Source organism: Uranotaenia lowii, chromosome 2 (genome assembly GCF_029784155.1).
Source record: "Uranotaenia lowii strain MFRU-FL chromosome 2, ASM2978415v1, whole genome shotgun sequence".
Lineage (NCBI taxonomy): Eukaryota > Metazoa > Arthropoda > Insecta > Diptera > Culicidae > Uranotaenia > Uranotaenia lowii.
Window position 1 is genome coordinate 321,893,187 of NC_073692.1, and position 12,826 is coordinate 321,906,012.

At 35.4% G+C, this 12,826-nt stretch overlaps 1 protein-coding gene across 1 annotated transcript in view; it reads left to right on the forward strand.

Annotated features, from left to right (window-relative positions):
- LOC129748903 (uncharacterized) overlaps positions 1 to 12,826 on the forward strand; it is a 300,169-nt gene that overhangs the window by 61,790 nt on the left and 225,553 nt on the right. The window lies entirely within an intron of this gene.

Consider the following 12,826-nt stretch of genomic DNA (forward strand, 5'->3'; position numbering starts at 1 on the left):
TTCAACTCGTTCCAACAAGAATGAAAGATGTTTTTTAAATATTCCCCTAGTCCAACAAGTAACAACCACCGGGTTCGCTTCTTGAGATAGAAGGTCTTGAACACCTAACGAGCCTCTCTTCTTTTTTTTGCTTTTAAGGCTTCTGGAGTTATGAACCCACTCCTTACCTTTGCAAATTGATATCGATCTTTCCTGAGCGTTATAACATCTACAGATTGCATTAAATTCCTGCTAGATGTTTGGTCTGTTTTAGATCATTGAAGGAGGCAAACCCCAAGTAGCTGAGGGTTTTATCATTCTCCGTGCTACCCGGTGTCTTAAAGGATACCGTTTGGTACCTTCAAAGGTAGCCTTACAATATTTTCAACCTGCCAACACTAACACACACTACGCCACATGATAAGGACTTCAATGAATTTAGCTTAGAAGCTAGTTTAAAGACTGAAGGACTTGTTTGTTATTAAGTCTGGTTTCAGAAAACAAAAATTTGTAAAACAGTTCATCAAACATATATCGAAGACAAAAAGACGCCCATATTCAATCATCTTGATGATTGATTCTCGACCAACTATTTTTATTTTATGTTCAAGTATATTTGTTGATTGGTTTTATACGTTTAACTATACGTTTTATACGTTTAACTATAAATATGATAGGTTCAACTATAATTGTATGATTGATTCAATCATAAATATAATAAATTCAACTTTAATATACTGATGGATGTTGGGCATTCAACAATATATACGTATATATTTATTGTAGATTTTACTATAGTGCTATGGTTGATTTTACTATAATTATGATTAAATCAATAATACTTATATGATTGATTTTATGCGTTCAGCTACATACAGTACCGTTCATAATTGTAGGGGAGAGTGGGGTATCGTGGGCCATGGGGAAACGTGGGCCACTTTTAATATCTCAGATGTGTGTTGAGATAAAAATCTCAAACAAACTGTCATTGTCGTCGCTTTGCGTGAGCATATATTTCTATATGTTGTTGACTGAAATACGCATCATATGCTTCTTTTATTTATCAAGCTAAAAAAAGTTAGAAAAATTTACTTACAGAATTAAAAATACACCCGCTAATTTCATCGATGGGGAACCTAAAGTGCATAAAAAAATATGCTCATACGCTTATGATCTTAGTTTTGTCATGATCTTTCACGTGGAAAAGGATTTTTTGATGAAACATCAATAAGTCACACACACGCATCCAATTTGCAAATCATAGCTTGTGGGGAATCGTGGGCCACACATCTTGAACCACCTATATTTTTATGTTTTTATACACATTCAGAACTTGAAATACATTTTTCCTATCTGTTAAGTTTTCTTATGCCAAATGAAGAGTTATGTAAAATATTTTGTCCATCCTATATAAGAAATTTTGCCAAAACGTTCGCGAGCCAGGTTTTGGAATCTATGCGATCATACACAGCTTTCTTTTGTATTTCATCATCTGAAATTGCTTTAAAATAACGATATGAATTAGGAAATCACAGTTTTGGGTCAACTCATAAACTTTGCATGTTATTTGGTCTATTTGGATTTGGTGGCCCACGATTCCCCACCATTTTTCAAAATCCAAAAAATATTGCCTTTTTTTCAAACAGTCAGAATTTGGGGAAAATAACTTATTAAAAATTATAAAAAAATACTTCATGATTCCTTGAAAATGTAGAAAACCATAGCTTTTTTTATTTTCATTTCATTTCATTTCATTTCATTTTCATTTTATCTGTTATAATTAAGAAGTTATGGAACAACGAAAAAAAGTGGCCCATGATTCCCCACTCTCCCATATAGAAATTAAAAGCACGCGCACTGTCATTTCGACTTTGAACTTCCATAACTTTTTACTCTGATCAAATATTCTGCGTAAGATAGATCAATTATCACACTATTATATCACAAAATTTGAGCTATTAATGTTGGTGTGGCCTGAGATACAATAATTCTACGAAAATCTGATTTTTTGGACTTTTACCGATCAAACTTGAATATCTCAGAAACTAAGCTTCACTTTTTATTGAAAATTTGCAGAGTGATTGTTGAAACATAAAGTTGGCATGTTTGAAGTTTTTGAAAAGTTCTATTGATGGGATCAAAAGTCACGCGATGTACAATATTTCATGAATTAAAAATGCAATTTCTATAGAATTTTGGACGAATGTTTCCAAAGGAAATTCATATTTTCTGTACAACAACCAGTAAATCTATGGCAATCAAAAACTCATCACAATACTATGGGATTCTGATTTCAAAACACAAATGGATCATTTATTCCATTTTTTCTTTTCTTCATTACTTTTGCCAGACATTTTTGACTAATTTGTGGATGGAAACGATATTGTTCTCATGAATCGTCCAAAATTCTATGGAAATCGCATTTTTAGGTATGAACCAGGCATGAGCCTAAAATATTGTACGTCGAGTAACTTTTGACTCCATCGATAGAACTTTTCAAAGACTGCAGACATACTAACTTTATATTTCAACAATCATTCTTCAAAATCAATAAAAAGTGAAGCGTAGTTTCTGAGATATCGAAATTTGAATGGAAAAAGTTAAAAAAGTTTGAATTTCATAGAATTGCTGTATCTCAAGCCACACAAATTTTAGAAAGCTCAAATTTTGTGATTTAATAGTGTGATAATTGATCTATCTTACGCAGAAAATTTGATCAAAAAATATCATCAGAGTAAAAAGTTCTGGAAGTTCAAAGTCGAAGTGATAGTGCGCACGCTTCCAATTTCTATACAATTATGAACGGTACTGTATTTACAGTTGTGTTTTCGTATTTTTTCTACTTCAAATTTTATTTTTATTTTTTTTTACACATTTTTTATTAATTTGTAATTATTTGAAAGATATAATATGATTTTTTTTGCAATCATTACATCACTGGTTTAGGCATAGTCCAGCCATGTCTGCTTTCCGATGAAACTCCAATCGGTGCCAGCGGCATCGATTCCTTCGTTTGGAAATAAGGTTGCTGACGGATCTGGCATGAATTGACCTTGAGGGTGGGAAAATTTTGTCATAAGTTTATTTAAACAAACAAATGTATGCTATTCAATTTTACCTTTGCTAATTACCTTCTGTTTTTGCCATTGGTAAACACTAACTACACTTATGTAAATACATGCAGTATTTAGATCTGTATGTATTTATTCAAGAATCACACAATCAATCATAAAAAAATATAGTTGAATTAACTATACACATAATTAAATCTGTCATATTTACAGTTGAATCAATTATACCACTACAGTTGAATATATCATATTTACAGTTAAATGTTAGCGATCATCAGAAGTGTATAGTTGAATCTATTATATTGATAGTTGAATGCCAAAATCAATTATACAATTGATGCCCTCAGAGCCAAAGGGGTATAAGTGACGAAATGGTCGATTTTGAGTTAATAATGCCAAATCAATCGAAAGCAAAATACAAATTCTTGAAAAATGTATGGAAAATGCAAAACACAACAATTTAAAAGCGTGTTTTCTCGAAATAATCTTTTACGCACTTATACCCTTTTGGCTCCAAGGACCTCAATTGTAGTTTAACTTATCATATTTACAGTTGCATCAATTATACCATTTCGATTGAATCTATCATATTGATTGTTAAAAGTGAGAGGTCAATTCATAGTTGAATGTACTATATTTATAGAAGCATAAAATTAATCATACAATTGTAGTTGATTCTATCATATTAACAATTGAATCAATTATACCATTACAATTGAATCTATTATATTCATAGTTGATTGTGCTTCGTCAATCATCAGTTTTTAGTTGAATCAAATATATTTATTGTTGAATGCCTTAAATCAATCATACAATTGCAGTTGAATCTATCGTATTTATGGTTGAATCCAGTGTTCCGAATATCACTCAATTCTCATGAGAGACACTGAAACGTTTTCAACAGCGAAAGCAAAACCTAAATTGTCGGTTGGTTTACCTCCCAGTGGGGCAAAGATTGTGTTCGACAGCGCTGCTCCGAGAATCAAAGAAATAAAATTTGAAAGAGAGACGTTTCTTCTCCAGTTGGAATTCTCAACTGAGTGAGGAGCTACCTGATTTTCAGTTTCTTTTTTCAGTCAATAACTTTTCTTGCTCAATCACTCACTCACTCACTCGTTTACTGATCGATGATCGAATGCTGTCTGCCTGATACATCTTGCTTTGTTGTTGCTGTTGTTAGGGAAGATTAAAATAGTCATTCAAACACGCAGGCAGTACGTATGAACATATGTTTCTGCCGCTTTGCCAGAAAGTACGCATGCAGTATGAACCGATGCAAGGCCGCATTGATTGAGTTTGAGTGAGTGAGTGAGTGGATTTTCGAATTGGATCTTGTATCAGTCAGTGTCTCAATCACTTCTGATACACCAGGTAGTGAGCTTGAGAGATCGACTTAGATGCGAGTCCGCTCTCGCTTTTGAATCTTGTTTACATTGACTTCGCATTGTCGCTCTGCCGATTCTCTAGGGAACAACAGGCAGCAGCAATCGGCTTTGAATGTTTCCAACTAGAAACCTATCATGAGCGTTTCTTCCGAGTGATTTTCGGAAGACTGGTTGAATCAATTATTCCATTTTAGTGGAATCCATTATATTCATAGTTGATTGCGTAAGGTCAATCATCATTTATAGTTGGATGCGAAAAAATCAACTACGCTTTAGTGATTGGTATGACCAGCTGAAATAATTAAAACAACAGTCTTCGTTTTCTCCATAAAGAGTCGCCCGAAAAGCTCCTTCATGTAATTTTTTTCACCAGCTCTTGCCCAACTGTGTGGAGATGCTGTCAGTACAACACAGTAAAGAGCAATAACGGGCAGACCACAGTGAGTGCAAGTGCTTGACCTGAAAAGTGAAGGGGAGCAGCAAGAGAGCTTCAAAACTTTTTCTTGTCCTTTCTCGAAAAAATTGTTTTTGTTGGCTTTGTTGCCTAGCAGAAAAGAAAGAGAAGGAGAAAAATGGCACTGCTGTGTTGTGTGCAGGCTTCGGAGGTATCCTGAGGCGCGACACATGAGAGACAGACCACTACCACTCATAGAGGAGGAACACCCAAACTTCTGGCAGTCGAAAATAGGTCTCTCTCGCTTCTCCTACCGCCAGAATCGTCAAGAGCGCCAGTCACTCTCTTCTCCCTCAGAGGATCTCTGTGCTTCTCTCAAAGAGGCCTCCCTGGGAGGGATCATTTTGCGTGTGGCGATCCAAAGTTGCCTTCGAGGCAGGTATTTGCTTGCTCTAATTAGCTCACAGCTGACTGGCTGATGGGGTGGCTGTGCGGCGATATAAGCAGAACAATTTATGGGCTATTTTCTAACCTTAATAACTTTTACATAAGAACCCTCATTAGCATGCAATGTTGGGATAAAACGTTTGTTATGATTTAGTCTTTCAGACAATATGTGTGGCAAAGAAATCGGCCGGTGTTGAATGAAATAATTGATGAAATAATAGTTACCGAACAAAATATCTCAAATTTCTTTACAAACTAGAAGCTCATTGCGCCATCCCTTCTTGTTGTGCTATCGGATTTAAATTTTGCATCTAAACTCCACACAACAATCTGCTTATTTGGGCCACGCTACTCAACAAACTAATTTATAGCCAGCGGCTTTGGCGTAGTGGTTAAAGCTCAAGTCTTCTACGCCAAGGTTCATGAGATCGAATCCCGGTCATGGCATACATAGTACACTTTTTCTGTGGTCTAGTGGTTTTAGCATTTGTAAGATGCTAGGCATTATAACTTCGAAAGATTTACGCTTAGAGTTAAGGAAAGAAGATCTCTTCAAAGAAACATGAAGTTTCACTGAGATCCTATGTGTGTTTGCTCGTTTTTCATTAATCAGCGTTGACACGTTCTATCTGGGAGTAAACTTTTGCTATTCTCAACAAACGAACACGGGCCAACTAGAATAAGTGCAATGGATGTTCTGCAAAAGAGCAGAGCCCTCGGAAACGAAGCAGATAAAAGTGCATTGTTAACATAGCACTGCTGCATTTTCTAGAAGTATTCCAACCATGATCAACCCCCTAAAAATACGCTAATGAGCTGAAATTTGGCATGGAGTCTTCTGTTAAACCAAGAAACAAACTTAACCCCCATGATTTCTTATCCGGAACATATTTTTTGACTACGTTATCAGCGTGACATCCAACAGGCAATCTATCTTTGACAGTTCTCTATCATGATTCTTGCTACGAGTTTTAAGAACGTACCAACTATATGATTTCAAATAAATCTTCATAATCTGGCCAAATTAAAAGCACTTTATCCCAAAGTGCCTGCGATAGCCGAGCTCTGCACCCGTAAGAACCTTATAACATCGGACCACACCGGGGTTCCACCGTCTCAGAAGTGGATAACTTATTGCCAAAAATAGCTTCAACAGCAACAGTAACAGCAAATGTGTCAAACTTGAAAACCGAAGAAAACAACAATCGAAACAAAACAGAGAGGATTTGTCAAAGACAATTGAAACTTTCGGTATAGGTAATGATGGCTGGTCATTGTTTGTTTTGTTTTTTGGGGTTTTCTTTGATAAATTGAATTGAGTGCAAACATTGTTTCCAGTGCATTAATTGCTTGGGTGGTCAGGAAAATTACTAAACTGTTACCGGAGGTATTTTTGTGGTTCTGAAATTTGATGTTGTTACTTGTTCCTTTTAGGATTGCCTACAAGTCAACCTACAGGTTACAACAATTTCCACAAAGGACCTAATGTAAAGAAGGCTGTTGCATGAGTCTAAAAATAAGCGCCTGATCAAACGATTTCAGCACAACTGAAGCGTAGGACCAGCACATGGTGCCGAACCATGTTACGAACCCATATCGGATTCCGCTTTGAAGATAGAAATGGTAGGCCCATTTCGGGGAGAATCTATCATTCGGCGAGAACAGGTTGCCCGTCGTCGTTAGCCATGAAAGAGTGACATTTGCATAATTCCAAAATATTGATTGGCATGGAATGAATTGTGCGCCGCCGCCGCTTTGCTGTTGACGGTGGTCTTTTTAGTTAGTAGGAAAACGAAACAAACAGAAGTGACATCGTCGGCCGCCCCGAAATTGATACCCTTAATGGGCCGTCGTGTTTGTATTCATTAACTAAGCTTTCTTTCGCCATTAAGAGTTATCTTGGTAATTAGTGGTCCGCTCAATGGAGGTGTGATGGTCCGGGGGCTTTCGGATTTGAATAGATTTACCCGGTTCCAATAGTGGTGCTGGCACAGTTACAACAATGAATGGGCCAGTTGTGCACCGCTTGATTTTTTTTTTTGGGACCTCTCCTTCTAACCCACCCTAGGAAGCTGAACAATGGCTGATAATGAATGGTAATTGGCTTCTCATTAGGTTGACGGATTATAAAAGCTCTCCGGAGGCCGGAAACCAAAAACGAAAAAAAAAAAATCAAAACCAACAAAACTGGGAAAGTCTAGTGGTTTGATTTGGTGTTGTTCTTTCATGGTTTCAAGACTCACCGTTAGGTAACTGAACCCTATCGCGCTGAATGGACGACAACTCCAACGACAATACTTAATACAATGAATGCTTTCCAGTCATAAACCAACATCAGCATTAATTGAAATCGCACCGGGGATGATAAATGCAACCGTAATCGAATCGCATAAATTCAATTGCTTGCTGCGGCATCGACGAATGGAAAGCAATAACTCGCCGATCGCTTCGAGTAATTAATCGTCTACAACTATAAATTAGAATAATCCACGACAAAAGAGAAGCTTAAGAATTGTTTATTCCGCGACACACGCGACAGAGTCCGGGGAATGCATAAATAATAACTGGGCCCCGTTTTTGGAGTGGACGGCGGACTCCTTCAGACTATTTAGTGCGCATAAACGATTCTGCGATTGCTCGCTCGGAACGGGCACTTGAAGTCGGAAACGACCGCGACTAGGTTGCGGGTTCTAAACCAAAACAACCCTAGAAAGTTGGTGGGTGCGCAACGAGACTGTGGTTATTTATTGCGGATAAGAGAACTTTTTGACGGAGAACTTAGAGTACAGAAAACAGAAAGATCTTGTAGCTTACTCTCGGATTGCTTTTTTATGATTTGTTTGGGATTGTCGCAGCCAAAGATACCCCTGCTGTGGCGCTGAGCCACCCAAGACGGTCTGGCGCAATTATTTATGCACTTGTGCCCTGAGGGAAGAGAGTTAAGTCTCCGTAAATGCGAGTTGATAACTCGGTTTTTTAATTAATCACCTAAGCTACAAGCTACAAACTGAAACATATAAATAAACAATTTTTTTCAAATAACACTCAAATTCATAGTTGAATTTTTAAACTTTTGTAGTGTTGTGTTCTTAACTGAATTTCGCTTGAAAATCGTATTAAGAATTTCTATGGTTATATTATTCGAAAACAGTTGAGTTACATCTCTTTACGAGCATTCGTATTAAATTTCAATAGATTAAATTTTGATGTTCATCTTTTTCTAAAATGTCTCAAAAATAAAAAAAAATAAAAAAGCTTTTCACAGGACTTGTCGCTTTCATTAAGCTTCCCGAAGTGAACTTTAAGTTCATCATAACTCCTTGGAAAAAAAACGGAAAAATATGCAATTTGGAACATATTACTAAATCCACGAGATACATAAACTGTAGAAAAAGCAACTTCCGGTGACCACCGGAAGTGCCCTAACTGGCATGCCGAAAAAAAACTTACACTTTTGCCGTTCGGGTCAATATGATCCGAGAGTTTGTGCGCCTTCCCCTGATGATATATATGATTCATTAATTAGGAAATTTATTCTAGTTTCTGAATCTATGAAATTTCAGTTGAAATAACTTATCCGAACGTCTGGATTATGCTCCGAACGGAAAAAACCGGGGAAATGAAATGAAGGGAGATAATTCGTCAATGATCACACAAATTGTGCAATGATGTGCAATGATTGAATTTGTGGTAATTTGTGGCAATTTGTTAAAAAGAATTTGAAGGTTTGAGCTCAAATGAGAAAAAACAGTGCTCAGAGAGAGTGAAAATGTGCTAATTGTTGCAATTTGTGAAGCAGTTGTGGTGATCATTACCACTCCAAATGCAAAGAATTCTCTCTTGATTTCAATCCCTTGGGAAAAACCCCCGAAAATGATGTCTTCTCAGAATTTCCATATCTTCTGCTCGCTTTGGCGTATTGAAATTATTTTATATGTTTTGAAATTGTGAAAAATGAACCTTTAAAATCATATATTAAAACTGAATGGCATGTGGAAGTTTCGGTCGCCAGCCTGGAATTTCCGAAAAAAAAGCTTATTTTTTAAATTTTTCCTTTGCAGCGTTGTATATCATTATTTATTGAGTCGATTTTCAAAATTCAAATTTGTTATGTTTCGAGAGTAGTTGAGCTTATAAATGATTAATCTTTCGGCATGAAAATCCCAAGGAAAGGAGAAAAAAAATGGTCTAGTGGACATTAAGAATTCATTGAAATTTTGAAGTACATATTTCAATCAAATATTGATAAAGTGTTATTCGTACAAAATTGAACTTTATCAAATTATGAACACTGACAATAAGTAAAGGACTAAAGAAATGAATTTGATATTTCAAATTTCGTCTAGAACTCTAATAACAATTTCGAGTTATGAATGCAACAAAAGTTTCAGAGCTCAGTTGAAAAAGTTTGAATTTCAAATTAAATTTCTCGGACTAAAATTATATTGAGTTGTTAGGATTTGATTTAAGTTGATAGTGATCTGAAATGTGTAAAAATATGTTTAGGTTAAGTTTATCTTCAGTCATGTTTAATTTTTGGTAAACCACTAAATTGAAATATTTATCGCTCACAAAATAAAGATCATGTATTTTTTTTATTAAAAAAAATATATATTAAGGCAGGATCCACTTTTCCTATTTTTATCATATCTTTTCGAGAAATTTTCAAATTTCGCCACTCTTACAGTGTTTCCAGTGTCGAGTAGCTATCCTCAAAAAATGAGACGAGTAGATGATACTAGAGAAGAAAAACAAGAATTTTCGCAGGGCGTGTCAATTTTTTTTGTAAGTGTAACTAAAAACTTTGCTAGAATCAGCATATGTCCAAAAATAGTGGTTTCCCGAATAAAAACTAGGGGAGTCTGGGAAAATGCTCCATAGTGACAAATCAAATGTCCAGGTGAAAAAAAATTGTCTCTTAATCTTGAAAAACCAATAATATTACGCTTTACAAAAATGGTTCTAATTCACCTATCAACAAACTTTTCTAATTTTTCGAACACAGCTACTCAATATAAGATTCTTTAAAACACTGTACTGGCTAGATTTTCAATTTTTTCAAAAAGATATGATGAAACTAAGAAAATGGGATCAAATCTACCCACTATTCTCACTATAAAAAAATACAATTGTCATTTTTGCATGTTTTTCACATCTTCTTAACAACTTAGACGTCTAGACGTCAATAGAAAAAAACCAACATTGAAAAATACCATGAGAAATTTGCTCTTATTTTCCCGCACAACTATTGTGAATATATGACTAAAAAGTATTCAAGCGTTTCCGCGAAAATTTGGTCCAATTAGCATTGTCAAAAAAAAAAAACATTGCAGTGAAGGGTAAAAATTTAATAATTGAACACTAGACATTTAGAAAATTCAAACAAAATAAACAGGAGCCGGATCCATCTGCTATCTTAGTCATGGTCATATTTTTACTCATGGTTTCAAAGTTTTTTAGTCTAAGAAAAGTAACGTTTACAAGTTAGCTTTTAATCATGAAGCTCACAAGTTAAAGTAAAAATTTTACACTAAGAAATTACAGTTTCAAGCGCTTTTTAGTTAATTGTTCTTTTTGTCAAATTCTGAGTTTTCATTTTCTAATCCTCATTTTGAAGTTTTGAGTTTTGATTAAAGGACTAGCATTGAAATATTATTATCTTAAATGTAAAATTCATCATGTTTCATGCTTTCCAGTTTTGAAAAACAATCAATTTTCTAGTTCAGATTTTTAAGCGTTGAGAATTCAAATATAAGAATCGAATGTTTGGGATGTTTGATAGTTTTCTTATCATTTTCAAATCCAAATCAAATAATTTGATGGAAACTGTTTACTTAACCAATGTTTAATTTCTCACGTTTTTCATATCGCTGGGTTATTCATCTAGTTGTTTTTATCAGTTTCAAATTTAAAATTGATAAAAACAACCAGATGAATTAACCCGTTTTTTTCAGGATTTCAAAATGAAAAATAACTTTGAAAATATGTAGGTAGGTGCATAGAACTAAAAACAAAATAAAATAATCGGAGTAAATTTTAAATTTCTTTGATGGAGTCTCAAATAGGGAAGATAAGGGGCATAACGAGCACCCTAGGCAAAGTGGGTACCCTCTTTTCTAAGGACATATGCATTTTTTTTTTCAAATAAATTTTCACGAGGAACAGTTTTGAAGTTCCTATAGTATTATTTTTTCAGCAAAAAGGAAATCTCCTCATCATTTTTACAAAAATATTTACAAAAAAACCAACTAGGTTCTAAAGTGACGAAAATATTATAATTTTTTTGCACCGTCCACATTGTTCTTCAATTTTTCACTATCATTGAATTTTTGATTTTTCACTATAATCAATTTTAAAAAGCGTTTTTTTAACTTGTTGACTCGGGGCGACCAGAGCACCATTGATTGGGGCAAGATGGACATTTTCTGCCGTAGAATCTAGCAGCGAATTCAACTCCATGAAGTCAACTGAATTATAGAGCTACAACTTGACTTGTTCACATCTGACGATTTGGCCTACTGGTAAGGTGCCGGAGAGATAATCAGAGGACTTCCTTGTGAAGGCGATTTTTTTCATTTATCATTCATTGGAAATAGACTTTTTTAGTGTCTGAACATGAAACAATGATGTAACTTACATATTTTAGTTGTTTTCTATGGTTAAATTAGACTTCTCAAGGTGGCCATTATGCCCTCATCTCACCTATACTCATTTCTCACTTCTCATGTCTCACTTCGCACTTCTCACGACTCATTTCTCACTTCTCACGGTTCACGTCTCACGGCTCTCTTTTCAGGTCTCAGACCTCAGGCCTCAGACCTCAGGCTTCAGGTCTCCGGCCTCAGGTCTCAGGTCTCAAGTCTCATGTCTCATGTGTCAGGTCTCAAATCTCAGGTCTCAGGCTCCAAGTATCATGTTTTATGTCTCATGTCTCAGGTCTTAGGTCTCAGGTTTCAAGTCTCAGGTCTCATGTCTCATGTCTCAGGTTTCAAGTCTTATGTCTCAAGTCTCAAATTCCAGGTCCCAGGTCTCAGGTCGCAGATCGCATGTCTCATTTCTCAGGTCTCAAGTCTCAGGTCTCAGGTTCCATGTCTGAGGGCTCAGGTCTCTGGTCTCAGGTCTCTCATGGCTAATGTCTCATATCTCATGTTTCAGGTCTCAGGTCTCATTTCTCAAGTCTAAGATTTCATGTCTAAATATCTCAACTTCCAGAGCAGTCCTCTTGTCCCAACTTCATAAGTTTTTTTTCGCGATTTTCGGCAATCAGCACGATTTTTCACGCGGTTTTTAGGAATCATCACAGTTTTCTTTTACGCGGTACGTAGACAAGCGTATTCTTACCGTATTCTGTATTAAAAACTGACTTTTTAAGTACGTTGTACTTTCTCACCGACTTTTTTTTTCTTGTGATCATGACCTTTATTTTTAAAAAATTAATCCCCAATTTTAATGTGCAATATAATTTTGATACCGAGTTCGCAAATAAATTTCTATTTTTATTTAAAAGTAAGTTGCGCAACTTAATCAAGACGCCTAAAAAAAATCAGTCA